This window comes from Diceros bicornis, chromosome 25 (genome assembly GCF_020826845.1).
Source record: "Diceros bicornis minor isolate mBicDic1 chromosome 25, mDicBic1.mat.cur, whole genome shotgun sequence".
NCBI classification, from domain to species: Eukaryota; Metazoa; Chordata; class Mammalia; order Perissodactyla; family Rhinocerotidae; genus Diceros; species Diceros bicornis.
In genome coordinates this window covers 2,561,136-2,577,695 of record NC_080764.1, presented here as the reverse complement: position 1 = coordinate 2,577,695, position 16,560 = coordinate 2,561,136, and positions in this window count along the sequence as shown.

Sequence of the window (16,560 nt, the reverse complement as noted above, 5' to 3'; positions counted from 1 at the left end):
ATACTTGGTACAGGGATGGGATAGATCAGCAGACAAAGAGGAAGTCGAGATGGAGAAGAGCCACACCACCAAATAAGCCCACTGCAATGAGTGGAGACCCAGACCCCACATTTGTCAACCAGGGTTCACAGGAGAGAGGCCGACAGGAGATGGAAACAGGAAGAAAGTCTCCTCTCCCCTCCTTCTGTCTTCCAATCTCCCGCCAGATCTTCCCACGAGCAGAACCTAATTAGGAGTCTGTGACAAGGGAGTCTGGGAAATTTAATTCACAGAAGCTCAGCCTGGAATCCCGGAGCAGGAGCAGAGGGCGGGCTCCTAGCTGAGAGGTGAATAGGCAAATACTCAGCACAGGAATCTATCAAAAGCTTGCAAGAGAACTACTTCATAATAAAATGCAGAGCCATTTCATTTAAAATCATGAATAAGAATAAATAATTCCTATATCATTATTTTTATATGAGAAATTCTAGACAGCATGATGAAATAAGGTAAAAAATATAAGAAAATGGAAAGGGAAATATCATCATTATTTGGCAGTATTATAGTTGTCTAAATAGAACCCCTGATACAGTCTATGAAAAATGATTATAATTAGCATGCCTTTAATAAGGCGCCAGATATAAGGTCAATAAATATAAAAACAAACAGTTACTTTTCTATAAATCAGCAATACCTAAAATGTAATTTTTAAAGATGTTTGCAATAACAACAACATTATAAGGTACACAGGAAGAAATCTAACAAAATACATGCAAAACCTCACATGAGGGAAATTAGACATCTTACTGAAAAACAGAAATACATTGAAAGGTATTCCATATTTACAGTGAGGAAGATTCAATATTTAAAGATGCCAAATCTCCGTACACTGAGTCAGAGTTTCAGCGGAAATCCCAGCGCTGATCTCCGTAGAAACTGACAAGATAATTCTAACATTTATCTGGGAGAGCAAAGGACCAAGGACAGCCAAGACGCTCCTGAACTGACAGCTAGAGTCGTAAATCTGCATTCACCGTCAGAGCACGGTGCTGGTGCAAGAATAGCAAGAAGAGACTGATGAAATGAATTCAGAACCCAGAGAGAGGATCTAGGATGGCGATGGTGCTGCACAGCAGGGAGAGGAAGAGACAGATCCATATGTGACGCAGGACAGCTGTTTATCCACGTGGACAAAAAAAAGAAAAGAAACTGCATCCCCACTTCACAGTGTTAAAAGCATCACTTATAGAGTGTTTAAAGAATTAAAAGTAAGAGGCATAGCTATAAATACTTTAAAGGCAAGCATGATAGGAACCCTTGGGTTGCTTAAACAAGACATAAAGCACTAACCATAAAGCATCTTAGAAGTAAAAACCTTTGATTATGAAATGACACTGTTAAAAAGTAAGAGAAAAGCCACAAAATGCCACGAGGTATTTATAATGCATCTAATTTGGGGAGGATTAGATCCAGAATAACGATCTCCTATAAATCCATAAGAAACAGACATGCCAACCACAGAAAAATGGAGACAATACGCAGAAACACATTTCACAAAATAGGATACATTAATAGCTAATAAACATTTTAAATGATGGTCAACTCATTATCAATGAGGGGATGCAAATTAAAATCTCTTTTAGATAGGTTTCACCCAGCAGATTGATAAAAATTAAAAAGGCAGACAAGACTGATTAAAATTTAAAAGGTGGGCAATACCAAGTGTTGGTGAGAGGTGAATAGTGTGAATATTCACCCACTGCTGGTGGGATGTGTAAATTGGTAAAATTACTTTTGAAAATGAAATTTAAGTTATCCAAAACCTGTGCTGCAGACATGCGTCCCCTGTGATCAGTAATTCCACGCCTGGGCACCCCCAAGAAAAACGTCTGTGCAGGGGTGCCAGCTTGGGAGAGGATGTGGAGGAGACCATTCATAGTTATGCTGCGTGTAAGGCCAAAAAGGGGTACGCAGCCCAGCCAGCAGGTAGCATCACTGTGCAATGGGATGGCTATACCTGTGAAAGGAGTAGAAACGCGCAGGTGAATCTCAGACACAGCACTAGGGGAAAAGGGAAGTCACGAGGACTAGAGAAAGAAATGATACCACGTAAAGAAGTCCCCCATTGAAAACCATGATGTCTCTCTTAGGGATAACCCCAGAGGGAGTAAAATGTGATGAAGCAGGTAAAGCTCGTGGTAAATGCAAAACCCACTGGTATTTACCTTGACAGATGTCCAGGGGGACAGCGTAGAGGAAGGTTGCACGGTGAGGTTCAGTTTCTTCACCCTCCCGGCAGATGCATTGGTGTTTGTCTTATTACATTTTTACCAGATATATTGTGTGCGCACGGGCATCAATTTTTTAATGTGATGGATATAATATTTTGTAATAAAAATAAACTCATAACAAGTGAACCAAAGACTTGATGATAGCTACTCCCCTTGGCCGCCTTCTCTGTGCTGGGGGCTCCTCTTACCTTCACAAGAGCCCAGGGGGGGAGGCAGTGCTGCTCTACCCATCTCACAGACGAGAGTGTGAGGCTCTAGTTGGAACATGGCAGGTCCAGGCTTGCTGCAGAGCCACAACCTCAACCACTGCATTGTTGCATTTATCTAGAATGAAATGAGGGGCCGCCCCCTGGCTTAGCGGTTAAGTGCGCGCGCTCCACTACTGGCGGCCCGGGTTCGGATCCCGGCCGCGCACCGATGCACCGCTTCTCCGGCCATGCTGACGCCGCGTCCCACATACAGCAACTAGAAGGATGTGCAACTATGACCTACAACTATCTACTGGGGCTTTGGGGAATAAAAAGGAGGAGGATTGGCAATAGATGTTAGCTCAGAGCTGGTCTTCCTCAGCAAAAAGAGGAGGATTAGCGTGGATGTTAGCTCAGGGCTGATCTTCCTCACAAAAAAATAATAATAAATAAATAAATAAATAAATAAATAAATAAGTAAAACAGAATGAAATGAGATGGTACCAAAACCAACTAGGTGGTGGGCCAGTTCTTGGAGGCACAGCTGTGGAACTCGCCAGCCCCATGCCAGCCCGGAGAGGGCCACAGAACCATGTCTAACACCATTTCCTGAAGAAGCCAGAGGTGGCCCAGGAGAAAAGACAGACATGGCAGCTGCAGTTCTGAAGGTCAGAGGGCCAACACGGGTCTCATGGGGCTAAAATCAAGATGTGGACAGAGCTGCATCCTTCTGAAGGTTCTGGGGAGAATCTGCTCCCTGGCCTTTTCCAGCTTCTAGAGGTGCCCACGTTCCCTGGCTCATGGCCTCTTCCTCCATCTTCCAAGCCAGCAAAGATGAATTGCCTCCTTCTCACACCACGTGACTCAACATCTTTTCTCTTCTGCTTCCCTCTTCCACTTTTAAGCAGCCTCATGATTGCATCAGGCCCAGGAGATTAATCCAGGATAATCTCTTTGTCTTCAAGTCAGCTGATTAGCAACCCTCATTCCATCTGCAACCTTAGCTTCCCTTTTGCTATGTGAAGTAGCATATTCATATGTTCTGGGGATTGAGACATGGACATCTCCAGGGAGCAGGGCTGATGGCCATTATCTGCCCTTCACCAGGTAAACCGCATCCCCAGCAGATCCTTCTCCCTTTTCGGAACCCTGGGGACGCACCTCTCACTTACTTCCTGCCTTCCGAGAGGCCTCTGGGTGTGGCAGAACAGGGACCTGCCCGTGGGCCAGTGCGCTCACTAAGTACCTCTGCAGGGAGAGCAGGACGCGTAGTCAGGGCCTGGCAATCATGCTTGGAAGGCTTGGCAGCAACACGTGCAAAAGGAGACCTCCTTCCCCACTGGGATGCCTCGTTCCACACCGTGTTCTGGGGCGGTGGTAAGTGTGAGATATGGAAGGATGGGGCCCCCCAGGGAAAAGCAGGACCAGCTGCTGCCAAGCCAATGAGGGGACCCCAGGAGGCAGGAGGTGAGATGTGAAGTGAAGCAGTCTCACACCAGGGCAAGGAGCGTGGGCAAACAGGGCCTCTTCCTTCTAAATGCAACCACGTCCCAGAGCCCAAATCTTCTTTCACATCTTTGTGTGGGTCCCTTGAAACATCCATCCTGCAAACTTCCCAGATTTTCTGTGCCAGCTCTGGCCTCGCTGTATAACCTCCACGTGGAGAGGTGTCAGTCCAGTACCAGACCATTTCCAGCGCCCCTCAACCCAGAGGATGGGCCAGTTGTTACAGGACAGGTTTATCCATGAGGAAGAAAGGGCAGTCTGGGCCAGCCCTGAAAAGGCTGATCAAATGAATGGCCTTCATAACTAAGTTCAATTCAGTGCTGAATTGCCCCCATCATCCATTTCTCTTTAACTAGTGTGTGAATCTTCCAACCTGGATCATGAACTCTTTAGGAAAGACTTGTATTTCCTCTTTTTATTCCATACACCGATTAGCCCAGGGCCAGGCACCCAATATGTGCCGAAAGATAACGGGACCAGGGAGGGAGAGAAAGCCCTCCTGATCCCAGCCCTCCCACCAGAAGGAGTGTGATTGCAGGAGAGCCCCTGCCTTATCTGTGCCTCTCCTTCATAGTCTGCAAAGTAAGGAGGGTGGGCATGCAACCCTGGAGGAACCCCTCAGCTCCAACATGGTGGACCATAAGTTTGGATGGACCGTGAATTTGGATGGACCACGCATTCAAATACACCATGCATTTGGTGTACCACACATTTATGCACGATGCATTTGGTGTATCACATGTTTAAATGCACCATGCATTTGGATGGACTATGCATTTGTTGGACCAATCGCTGACAAACACTGGTCCCTTGCTGTCCAAGGTGAGTCCGTGAACAAGCAGCATCAGCATCATGTGGGAGCTTGTAGTCATGTAGAATCTCAATCCCCAGCCCAAACATGCTGTATCAGAGTCTGCATGTTAACAACATCCCCAGGTCGCCCACACGCACACTGAAGTTCCAGGAGCTCCGCCTGCTGTCCAGGGGATTGTGCCCAAATGTCCGTGAGGATCCCTCCAGGGCTTGTTGAATAGACGAGTCCAGGACCTCTGCTGTGGTGATTATGATTCTGGGAGGGGACTGTATCAGTTTGCTAGAGCCGCCATAACCAAGTGCCATAGACCGGGCAGCTTGAACAACAGACATTTATTTTCTCACAGTTTTGGAGGCCAGAAATCTAAGACTAAGGTGTTAGCAGGCTAGTTCTTTTTGAGGGCTGAGAGAGAATCTGTTCCAGGCTTCTCTCCTTGGCTTGTAGAGAGCGTCTTCTCCCTGTGTCTCTTCACGTGGTCTTCCCTCTGTGTGTCTCTGTATCCAATTTCCCCTTTCTATAAGGAAATTTTTATAATTTTATTCTAATTGGATTAGGGGCCCACTTGACTCCAGCATGACCTCATCTTATCTAATTACATCTGCAATGATCCTATTTCCCAATAAGGTCACAGTATGAGGTCCTGGGGTTAGGATGTCAACACATGAATTTTGGGAGGCAACAATTCAACCCATAAAGGTCCTGGGGATCTGTGTTTTAACAAGTGTCATGTGGGATTCTGAGGCGCAGCCAGGTTTGGGCACCACTGGACTTGGCAGCTGAAGCGAGAGCACTGGAGGGGGAGGGGTGTGTGGGCGGGGTGGGCTGCTGTGCAAGGAAGCTTGTCTCCTAGGCTCGATGGCAGCTCCTTCCACCTGGGAGGGCAGTGTGGGCGGCTGCTCAGTGATGGCGGCCAGCACACGTGATTTACATGGGCAGCCCCACTGGGGGCTCTAAGTGCTTTCTTCTTTTTCCTTCTCTGCTGTTCTGTTCCTGGAGTATAACGCAGTTCCCCAGAGGGGTCCCTGGGTGGCCTTTTTGCTGTCAGCGCCTGTGTGGAAAGCACAGCTCTGTGCCCTGGACTCCAGACACAGTCAGCCGAAGGGTTAAGTGGCCTGAGTACTAGTCGGCTGCCGCAGCCTCTGCTTGTCCAGATGTGGGGCTTTGACCTGCACTCTTAGTTGCCCACCATCTTGTTTGAATGCTGTTACATCTTTTAAACCCTGATCTGTCTGGAAGCCTAGCTGGCCCTGTGCGTAGGAAGAGTCTCCTCCATCAGGAAAAAGGCTCTTGTCGCAGCGGGAACAGCTGGGGCGGTGGGAGGGAGGCAGTCTGTGCCCGTACCCATGGTCCTTTGGCATTCAGTGTGTCCTGGTCATCCGAGAGGCTGGTGCTGGCCTTGGTGGGAGGGACGTGCCCAGTTGGAGGTGGCTTAATGGTCAGAGCGTGAGGACCCTGCAAGGGCGCTGACAGGCCCCCATACACCTGCCCAACTCTTGTGGGAAATAAATGTCCCCATCTGCCATTCCCCTCCCCAGTCAGCTCCCCCTGCTGGGCCTTTGTCCTCTAATCTCAGGCTCGGGACTCAGATCTCAGATGTATTCTTCCCCTGCTCTCCCTAAATTCCGTCGGTGGCCAAACCCACTCAGTTCTTTGAACTGGAGTATTTTGTCAGCCCTTAGGCAATATTTATAGCTCAACAATTCCCAGAGATGTGTGCCAGCACATCTGTAATCTAGACAGGGACCTTTGGGGTAAATAAACTGTGCTTCCAAACCACGTTACTTCAAGCCTCCAGAACTCCAGGCTGGGAGTAATGTGGAGGAATGTGGCCTGGTTTCCCCCACACCAGCCACGAGGAAAGCTTTCAGAGCAGTTGAAGGACTGTGGGAGGAGGAATAAAGGGAGAGGAGCTCGCTGGCTGAGAAACAAGCTTTAAAATCATTTTCTAGAACAAAGAATGACAGGACCGATTACAAAAGATCCTTATCTAATCACTGCAGCCAGCCCTGCAGGGCCTCCCTGATAACATGTTGGCTTTTCATTCATTCATTGTGGAGTGTGCGCTCAGAGGGAATGAGAACTCGTTTCTGGGATAATAGTCCATAATTGAGATCTCGCATTAAGGCGACGCCTCTCCCTGATTTCCTCCAGGACAGTGGAGTCCGCCTGCTCTGCTTTGTGCTTCTCCAGGCGGTATGGACTGCACTCGGCGGGAAGAGCGAGGGCTTCACAACTACTCAGACCTCTTCTGATGTGTCTTAACTAAACCATTTCAAGACAGTGAGTGCATACGTCCTATGTACGCCTTTATGTCTCCAGGAAGATCTGGAGGAGCTGGCTGTCAGCTCAGTGCTCCAGGGTGTGGGAGGGGATGACAAAGCTCTCCCCACAGGCTAACACAATTTTCCTTAAGAATGTAGTACCCTTTTCCAGGGACACCGGTAGTTCACGGACAAAATGATAACCAGGTTTCTTTCTTTTGGCACTTTACTAATTGACACATCTATTGGTGAGGTTGCATTCTAGGTCTTTCAGGCAGAAAGGAGTTGAATACAGGGGGGACTGTTGGGTGGGCTGGAGGAGCAGGAGGTGGGGGTGCAGCCTAGCGCCAGCCTCTCAGATGACCAGGACATACTGAATGCCAAAGGACCACGGGTGTGAGCACAGACTGCCTCCCTCCCACCACCTCAGCTGTTCTCGCTGCGACAAGAGCCTTGTTCCTGATGGAGGAGATTCTTCCTACGCAAAGGGCCAGCTAAGCTTCCAGACAGATCAGGGTTTATAAAATATAATAGCATCCGAATAAGAAATAAGCAACTGTGTTTGAGGGCACATCACCACAACTACTGTCAGAAGCCGCCACTGAGACCCCCACAACTGCCCATCACTGGCCCCCAAAGCTGGACCGGACACTGGAAGGCCCCATGTGGCTGTCACGGCTGCCTCAAACACTTATATCATAGCACCTTGCTTGTCCAAATGGAAACAGAAGGAAGATGGCCTCCATTTCTTCCAATTCCAGGTGAGGAAACCAAATGGCACAAATGCCATTTTCAGCTTTTCATCTTCTACTGGAAAGAGGGTGGGGTGGGGACTGGGAAAATCAAGCCACAGCATCTGCACGTGCCCAGTGTAGACGCCAATGGATGATCACAGGCACCAGAGGGTGGGGTGGGGGGTGTTGGCACGTTCTCTGGGGTGTGACTCCAGCATTGATGTGTTGAGAACATCTCTCCCTGGAGAGGCCAAGAGGATTCGGGGTTCCCTCAAGGACTGGGGCCCTAGTGATCTCCCGTTTCTATGCTCTCCGCATCGCTGGCCAATTGGGAGCTAATTGTGATATGTTTTTAGTAGGTGAATAAAAACCTGCAACTAATTCTACCCAGGAAATTTCGAAGCTCCGTCTAGCGATCCACTTGAGTCAGGAAAGGCCTGCCCCGGGGGGGGAGAAGCAGTGCGTGAACTTCGAGGTCACACAAAGTCCGATTTACCCTCTTGGACCATTGCCAAAGTGACTACAAACACACTCTGTGTGGGAGCTTTGTTAGTGTGTGGTGCGTATATTACGGCCCCTTTGTTGAAAGCTTCCCCTACCGCTTCCACGTGAGGAAGAATCCATGCAGGGTGCCAAGAAGCAGAAGCCTTCGTGGGCATTTGGAAACATTGGTGCTGTGGTGCAGACCTGAGCTAGCCCAACGAGCACCCCCGTTGGAAAGCCTGAGGGCGCACCTTGCTCTGTGAAAGCACGGAGTTCTCAGCCCTGAGCCCCCTGGGCCCCTTGCTCTGATCCTCATGGAGCGAGGCACTGGTCTCTCGCAGTGTTTGTTGGAGTAAATGAGCACATCTGTGGTGCCAACTGAACCTCCTACTGCGGCCTGGAGCACCACTCCACCTGGAAAAAGGGTGCGCGCGTAGCCGCACATTTTCAGAACATGATTGATGTAGAGACCACAAACAGGAAACAATATAAAGATGTGCACGTGATCCTTATCTCACACTATAAACAAGGAAATATTCTCAACAGATCAAAAATTTAAATGGATACCTGACTTATTCTCCCACCATATATATATTTGTGTATCAATCATTTCAGGCTTTGGCAACCAGCGTATGGCTGTGACCCGTGACAGAAGAGAAGCACAGGAGATGAGCTCCATGTTCTCCCCAAATTTCCAAACAGCACTCAGAAGGAGAGCCTGTGTAAAGAGCCAGGGTCTTTTAGATGTGGTTAAATCCACATCAGCTGACCGTATCAGGAAGGGCAATCGTCCCAGGTAATCTAGGTGGGCCTGATCCAATCAGTTGACAGGCCTTAAAGCAGAGCTGAGGATTCCCTGGTGGAGAAGAAGAAACTCGGCCTGTGGACAGCAGCTCCAGCCCTCCCTTCCTGAAGGCCTGCCCTCCAAATTTCAGACTCGTCCAGCCAGACCCCCACAGTCACACTAAATCTCGTCACGTATATCTCCTCCTGGCTCTGATTCTCTGGCTGACCCTAAATGGAATGCAGGAGAATTACCCTCATCACTTTACTCTTCGTTCATCCTTTCCACCAGCACGTGCTCAGGGCCCTTGGATTTCACACATACAGAAATGAACTCCTCCTCGGCCACACTTACCACTCACTCTGATGATTAAATCTCTCTCCGTCAGAAGCCTGGAGGCCACCCCTGGCTCCCCCAACACCACACCTCTGCCCCAGATGGGGTCACTCATTCCTGACCCGTCAGCCCTCGGTCCATTGACTCCCTTCATCCCCAGTGTCAGGATCCTGCTCCGTACCTCACCTGGATGATGCGCTCGTGGTCCCTGCACTCCTTCTACATTACAGATCTGATCTAGTCACTTCCCTGTTTAGGGCCCGATCCTGTTAGCAGAAGTAGAAGCCTTCAAGCCAGCCATGCCACTCAGTATTGGCTCCGTTATGCTGTGGGAACCACCTAAAAATATCAGCATCTTTAAAAGGTGTGCCTGTCTCACTCCCAGTACCTGTCTATTGCAGATTGGCATGGAGTTTATTTCTCACAGGGACCAAGACACCCAGCCTGATGTAGTCTCCATCCCAACATTGCTCCCACAGTCAGAAGGTGGAGAACAGGAGGCGGGAGAGCTGTGTACTGGCTCTTACAGCATCTGTGCAGAAGGACACGTGTCATGGGCCGAAGTACATCACGTGGACACACTGGATGTCACCAGGCCAGAGGCCTCTGCCCGCTCCGACGCGTGGACACTCATTGAATCAGCACTACCCGTGAATGCAGGCAAGCATAGCCGGCTGTGGGAGACAGGTAAGACCTGGGGTCCCGTGTGGGGAGATGCACTCACGTGACCGCAGGGGCGGAGGAGCCGGGAGTGCTAAGCGGTAAAAGTCATGTGGGCAAGCAGTCATCTGAGGCCAAGCCCTATGCGCTCTGACCCCTCAGCCTGGCTAAGGACTCGGGAGGTGTTTGTCCAGTGAACAGACGATGGGATCTCGGGAAGCCAGCTGGGTGAGGAGCAGAAGTGATGCTGGGGAACCTGGAGACTCGGAAATGTCCTGATTCCTTCAGACTATCCCAAATCTCACGGATGTGGTCATGTGGGGGGCTAATGGACTAAATGTCTGTGCCGTCAACGTCCCCCAGCCACAGACACTGGCAACTCTGCAGTTGGACCCCAGGTGGGCCCATTGCTCGCTGTAGAAAGGAGGCACGGGACCCGTGGGGTGTCAGTGAGAGGGTGTTAACCAGGACTCACAGGGTTAGGGCTTCGAATAGGCGATGTTGGCAGAGGGTTCCAGGAAGCAGTTGTTGCTCCAGGAGGATTCTGTCAGGAGGGAAGGTAATCCTGTGATGAGTGTCTTTGTTTTTAATTGAGATACAAATCCCATACCACAAAATTCACCCTTTTTAAAGTACCATTCTTGGGTTTTAGTATATTCATACGATTGTGCAACCATCACCCCTATCTAATTGCAGAAAATTTCCATCATCCCCAAAAGAAACCCGTAGCCATTAGCAGTGCCTTCCCAACCCTCCCCGCAGACCTCAGCAGCCATTAATCCACTTTCTGTCTCTATCCTTTTGACTATTCTGGACATTTCCTACGAATGGAATCACACACTATGTGGTCATTTGTGTCTGGCTTCTTTCACTCAGCATAATGTTTTCAAAGTTCACCCATGTTGGAACCTGGGTCAATTCTTCATTCCCTTTTATGATTGAATAATATTTCATCATCTGGAGAGGCCACATTTTTTTATCAGTCAATGGACACTTGGGTTGTTTCTGCCTTTTTGGCCATTACAAATAATGCTGCTATGAATTCATGGACAAGCTTTTACGTTGACGTATGTTTTCATTTCTCCTGGGTGTATACCTCATTTTTGTCTGGGCTAAGACAATTTTGTCAGGGTCTCCTTCTTGGTTTCACTTCCTCACAGTCACAGAGGGACCTTGTCTGCCATTGGTCTTCTGGGAGGCTGTTTTATGCCCAACAGGGGAGCGCTGTGGCCTCGCTGTGAGAGCCAGGCCATCTCCTGGGTGCCAGGCTTCTTTCCTTCTTCTCAATGCCTGCTGTCGTCCTCCCATCCCCCAGGTGGCATCTTGCTTGAGGGGTGTGAGTGGGCTCTGGTCTGGCCAAAGGGCTACCCAGTCCACCTGTCTAGCCAAAGTCCCACCTTTTATATCTTCTTCGCCCGTGAACAATCTCGCTGGTGGCACTTTGGGGTAGGATAGGAGAACTGTCGGCTCTCAAGGGCACCTCACTATCTCCAGGTCCTGCTGTGCCAGCCCAGTGCTGGTCAACCTCAGATCCAGGGATCCCACTGGTCTGGAGCTTCAGTCCTCTGCAAAACCCTTGGGGCCTGTGGTAGGACCTGGACATCATCGCAATCATCCAAGAGAAAGCGCATTAATTGAATCAGGGCTGGAGGATGGACACATTTAATTGTCTACCTGGATCTCTTCCTGCTAATGTAGAATTCGCATTTTTATAGCACCTTGATGGTGACTGTGATTCACAAGGGGGCCAGGAGGGCAGCAAGGTGCAGATGATGCAACAGTGCAGTGCCGCATCGCCAAGGCTGCTCTCCATGCATCCTGCGTTCTTGGATTTCTTTTGCTAGAAGAATCACCAAATGCAAATGGGATTTATTAAAATACTTAACAATTCTAAGTAAACAAGACCTATCTCCAAACGTGTAGTTTGGGGCCGCTTCTGCCCTGCCTGAGATAAAAGGCCTGCAGACTTCTCAGAAGTTAAGCATGACATTTCAGGTGAATTATAAGGAGAGAATGTTTTTTTCTATTAAAAAAAAAGAAAAAGAAAACCTTCCCCTGCAGCGTGTTTACTTTCTCTCAACTGGATGAACCACACAGAAACATTACAGAGCATCTCCTACAGTTTCCTCTGAGACAGTTATGGAGCCTCATGCTGCAACAAGGCTTCAATATGGCAACTCAGCACAGACTGCTTGTGCACCTACTATGAGTCCAATCGGCTCTGGGTACTGAAGAAAATAAAACACTGGGAGTATATGACACGATGGTATGGGACAATAAAGTAACTGGGACAGACACATAGACAAGTGTTGCCTTTCAGACTCCTTGAAAGAAAGCAGGATTCCTTCTTGCTTATGGGTCACACAGGCATCGGTGGTTAATTCTGCTGGATGTGCTTCATTTTCCATAAGGGGCCCAGAGTTGCCGACCTGTGAATTGATTCTGAGGGTCTTTTCTGAAGAGAAGATCCTGGAGCCCCTTGACTACGGGGAGTTTCCTCATCTCCTTTCCTTAGCCCTGGGGTGGGCATTACCAGCACTCACCATGTTCAAGCTGGGACCCAGGAAAGATGGCACTCCCAGCCACTTGCAGTGAAGTGACACAAAGTGTCTGTATTTGACCAACAGCTGTACCTGAAGGTAACAGGTGCACATACGGCAGATATGTCCTCATCTAAACTCCCCTCCCGCCAAGGCAACAGAGAGGGCTGTGATCCACATGGTCCAGCCTCAAGAAGGTGGATCCTCTGTCAGCCTGGGGCCCTAAGAGATGCTGTGGAGCAGAGCCCCTGCCGAACTGTGCAGAATGAATCGATGAGCAAACAGTCATCTTCGTGTGCGTGTGTGCGTGTATGTGTAAGACACTAAGATTTCATGGTTATTTGTTACTGCAGCACAATTTAACTTATGCTGGCAGGTACCTCCTCATTCCTCTCCACCTACCTTTACCAAATGGAAGTCCATTCGCTGCCTCTTGCTACCCGCAGGGAGATCTACAACACAGATGTAGAGAATCGGGGACGATGATCAGGTGAATTTGGTTTTGTTTTCAGTGAGTGTCTTAGACATTGTTCTTAGAGAGATGTAGAATTGAGTTAACCCGATTGTAGAAACGTTCCTGGAGAAAGTGAGATTCTACGCTGCATTGCGAGTACACAAAACACCATTGTCTCTACAGCCTGAACCAGGTACAGTGCTTTTAAATCCCATGACTCAGTGGTGCTTTTACACATGTTTTTGAAGAATACACATCAGTTATTTTACAAAATGTCCCTCGATTTTGGTTTATTTGAAAATTCCCAATGATTAATTTAGTTTATACATTTTTGGCTGAAATACCACATAAATGATGTTTTGCTTTTTAGGGAACCAGACTCAGAGGGACATGTCTCTTTGCCCCTAATCAGTGATGTTAATTTCCAGCACTTAGTGATAGTGTGGCCTGGTTTTTCCACTGGAGAGTTACTAGTTTTCATTTTGAAATTAGTGAATAGTCTGTAGGGTGATTCTGAGATGATACAAATACCCTGTTCCTCAACAAACATCATCCCTTTCCCAGATTTGGCACCTCTGACGATGCCTGCCTGAATCACTGGTTACTAGGACCGCAAAGGATCATTTTCTAACTGCCTTCTTCCTTTGGTGTTCATTAGTGGGCATTCCACTGTAAGGAAAAGCCCTCTCCCTCTTCCGCTTAGTCAGTTATTAATTTATCTATGATTTATTTGTATGTATTTATAGATTTACTGTAAGTATGGATTTGTGGGTTCTTGCTTTATTTAACAGGTGTAGATCCATGACTTGTTACCTATTTGGATGCTCAGATTGTTCCCGATTTGGCCACTGTGCTCTCCTTAGAGCTGGTGCTCTGTCTTTTGACCTGCCCATCGTGTCTGTGGGCACCTCCTGAGTTTCTGGCACAGCAAGATGTTCAAGGCTCAGCTGGTGCCTCCTCCCTCGGCTCCTGAGTCAGATTTTCTCCAAGGAGCCCTGGTCCCTTTTAGGAAGGAACGTTGATGCCATGAAAGACCAAAAAAAGCTGAGGAATGTTCCAGATGAAAGGAGACTAAAGAGATATGACAACTAAAGAAAATATGGGATCCTGGATTGGATTCTGAACCAGAAAAAAAAAAAAATGCTGTAAAAGACATTATTGAGACAATGGGTGAAGTTAGAATGTGAACTATATATTAGATTATCCAATCACTGATATACTTTTGAACGTGATACCTGTACTATGATTATTTAAGAGAACATCCTCATCCTTTGCAAACACGCACTAAAGAATCAAGAAGGAAAGGGGCCTGATGTAAGTAACTTACTCTCAAAAGGTTCAAACAACAACAATAATAATGTACAGAACGAGTGCAGCTGATAAAGCAAATAAGGCAAAATACTATATGTCGGTGAACCTGCATAAAAGGGGATGCATCAGGAGGTTTTTTTTTTTTTTTTTTTTACTGTGCTTTCAATTTTTCTGTTAAATTTGAAATTATTTTAAAATAAATAATTTAAAAAAGAGTGACACTAAAAATAAGGGCTCATCTGCGCCAGTCGCCGTGGCTTGGCAGGCTCTGCCCACTTGAACCCTCACCAGGCCCTGGGGGTGATGTCCCTGAAAGGGAGCCAGCCGGGTCTTGGAGAAGCCGCGCAGTCAGGGGTTCACACCAGATGGCCCCCGGGGACGGAAAAGTGGTCCAGCCTGGTCAGGCTGACTCAACTGCAGTGCTTCCTCACGGCTCACGCCTCTGCTCCTCGGCACCTCCACAGAGGCCCTCGCGGCTGCCAGGGCGGGAAAAACTGTAGGGCTGGATGGAATTTTTACAGGCCTGTCATGTGTAAGTAATGAAGTCAAAATAATCATGAAGTCAAAACCACAGTGAGTGCCCTTCCACTCTCCCTCTCTCCTCCCTCGCACACTCTCTCCCTCATTTTCCTTTTCTTTACTAAATGAGAAGGCATGTGGTCTAGTGTAAAAAGAAATGGTGGTGATGTCAGATCTGGGTTTGAAGGCCTGGGTGCGTGGCCTCCCGTTATCCGTTGTCCATTCGGCCTGTTCTCTCCTTAGTGAGGCGAGGGCACTGAGGACGCCTAAATCATTGCACAGCTGGCTGGGGGGATGATGGGATTATGCACTCAAAGCCTCCTGAGCTGTCATTTTCCCTGCAACCCCCATGACGCAGGTCAGGGGCCATGTCCTAAGAGTCCCCAGCTTCCCAGGAAGGACGGTCACCGTGACTTTGTGGGAAGGGGAGGAGGCAGGCACTAGTCGAAGACTTCCTGTGGGGCAGGGAGACAACTGGTTTTTCATGAGCCTGTGCCTCTCAGCAACATAAACTTTTCCAGGAAATGTGCTTATATTCGCAAAATGTATCAAATGGAATAAAACGATCTAAACAAGCGTGACTCGAAAGCCTGCTTCTGATTTCAGCAAATGGATTTCAGTTTGCAGTTTGCAAATTCTCCCCCGAAGTTATATTTTGGAGTCACTTTGCACAATCTTGCTCTTAGAATAGTTTTCAAAGAGAGAAAACGCCTGAAGCAAAAATTCTCAATTCAACAGTCGCCTCCTTTGCTCACCCTCAGCCTGGCTCCCACGGCAGGAAGGAGGTGAATCTTGTGTCTGCCTCACTCCCTCCTGAGGGGACGCCAGAGGCCCCCGGGCTCCTCCAGGTCCTGGCATGGGTCCTGAGCTGGACATTTTAGGCCGTGTGCAGGGCCAGGGGCTTGTGCGTGTGCAGAACTGCCCCTCTATCCACCCGTCATGGATGCAGAAGGCTCGCCTTGGGTGTGGGCTGAAGAAATTTATGCATCGTTTTAAATGCAAATATTTAACTGCGCTTGGAAGAAATCTTGGCAAGCTCAGAGTCAGGAGCCGCAGAAGTGACTGCCTTGGAAAGCACGGCCTCTGCCCAAGCCCCGCCTCCCCGTTCCTTCCACCCATGGCGGCTCCCTGTTCCCCAGGGCGCCAGAACAGGAAGGAACCTTCCACCACACAGTGGGGATTCTGAAGTTTACAAGAAGTGGTCAGGTACCACCCCTGGTCGAGCGTGTTCTCATTCATTTTTTGAGACAACAGTGCTTGGTAAGCGTTCACCATGCACAAGTTACTGCTCCAGCGTTGCAGAGATTCAAGACGCGTTGGGCGCCTCCCTGCCTCCCTCCTGGAGGAGCATAGGAGACGCTCCTGCCCACACTTGGAATACCTGTAACCCCGTCCTCAGTCTGGGGCCGCCATCTTCCTCCCTCTCTCAGCAGACGCCGGAGCCGGTCCCTGGCTCCTTCTCAAAACACTCTTTCCTCTTGGCCTCCAGCGCTCCATGCTTCTTGGTCTTTTCCTTCCTCACCCCTGCTCCTCCTAGGTCATCCTCAACTAGGTGAACTTAAATGTGGTCGTCCCGCCTCAGTCCCCCACCATTCCTCTTCTCTGTCTACACCCATCCTCCGGGCCATCTTATCCATTCACAGGGTTTTGAGGACTATCTGTCTGCCGAGATTCCTAAATGTTATCTCCAGGCCAGCATC